This window comes from Nicotiana attenuata, unplaced genomic scaffold, assembly GCF_001879085.1.
Source record: "Nicotiana attenuata strain UT unplaced genomic scaffold, NIATTr2, whole genome shotgun sequence".
Lineage (NCBI taxonomy): Eukaryota > Viridiplantae > Streptophyta > Magnoliopsida > Solanales > Solanaceae > Nicotiana > Nicotiana attenuata.
The window spans coordinates 195,702-197,374 of NW_017671934.1; positions in this window are offsets into that span (position 1 = coordinate 195,702).

Genomic DNA, 1,673 nt, shown 5'->3' on the forward strand with positions numbered 1-1,673 from the left:
CGTAGAAGCCTGCAAAGCAACAGTCGAGGACCTCGACCCAGTACAACTGGACAACACCGACCATACAAAGAAAGCCTACATCGGACACAGCCTCTGCGACCTAAGTAAGTACCATGAATTTCTAACTAACAACGTGGATTTATTTGCTTTTTCTCATTCAGATATGCCGGGGATACCAAAAGACATTGCCACCCACAAGCTGAATGTCGACCCACTATATCCACTCGTGCGGCAAGTTAGAAGGAAGTTCAACGCCGCAATCAACGAGGCCATCAACAGGACATGAACTGCTAGATTTCACCGACCTTAACAAGGCATGCCCGAAGGACTCGTTCCCGTTACCTCACATCGACCAGTTGATCGACGCCACAACAGGACATGAACTGCTAAGCTTCTTAGATGCCTACTCCGGCTACAACCAAATCATGATGGCCGAGGAGGACCAAGAAAAGACAACTTTCATCACCCACCAAGGGACATATTGCTACAAGGTGATGCCCTTCGGACTCAAAAATGCAGGGGCGACGTATCAAAGACTGGTTACCATAATGTTCAAGGAACAGCTTGGCAGGACCATGGAGGTCTATATCGATGATATGCTGGTGAAGTCGGCAAACAAAGAAGACCACCTCGACCATCTGAAAGAAGCCTTCGAGATACTGTGATAGTATAGGATGAAATTGAACCCAGAAAAGTACGTCTTCGGTGTAGCCTCAGGAAAGTTCTTGGGTTTCCTCGTATCACAACGAGGTATCGAAGTCAACCCGGACCAGATCAAGGCGATAGACGCAATACCTGAGACCTTGAACAGCAAAAAATAGGTACAAAAGCTGACGGGTCGAATAGCCACTCTATCCAGGTTCATCTCGCGATCCTCCGACAGGTGCCATAAATTTTTTAACGTATTGAGAAAAGATCACGGACTATAATGGAACGAGGAATGCGTCGAGGCCTTGAAAAGTTAAAAGCATACTTATCTTCGCCACCATTGCTAGTCAAAGTGAACCCTGGCAAATCCTTGCTAGTATACCTGGCAGTGTCCGAAGTCGCTGTCAGCGCAGTCCTGGTCGGTGAAAACAAAGGTACGCAGTCTCCTATTTACTATATCAGCAAAACCCTAGTGGACGTCGAAATACGGTATCCACACCTAGAGAAGTTGGCCCTGGCACTAGTCGTAGCTTCACGAAAGCTTAGACCCTACTTTCAGTGTCACCCCATCAAAGTTATAACAACCTTCCCCCTGAGAAGCATCCTGCACAAGCCCGAGTTGTCGGGCAGGCTCGCCAGATGGGCCATAGAGATCAGCGAGCATGACATATCCTATCACCCAAGAAACGCCATCAAGTCGCAGGTACTTGCAGATTTTGTCACCGATTTCAGTATAGAGATTCTGCCGGAAGCAGAACTGGAGGCCATTCGTGCCTCTCCTAGTACCGACCTCTGGACCCTCTACACTGATGGCGCTGCCAACGCCTCGGGATCGGGACTGGGACTCGTTCTCGAGGTCCCCACGGGCGAAATAATTCGTCTGTCCATAGATGCCCCGAGATGACTAACAACGAGGCCGAGTATGAGGCTGTGATTGCAGGTATGAAGTTAGCCATCAAATACGGAGCTCGACAACTCCCATTGCGATTCCGAACTCGTGGTAACCAGGTCACCGGGACTTACCA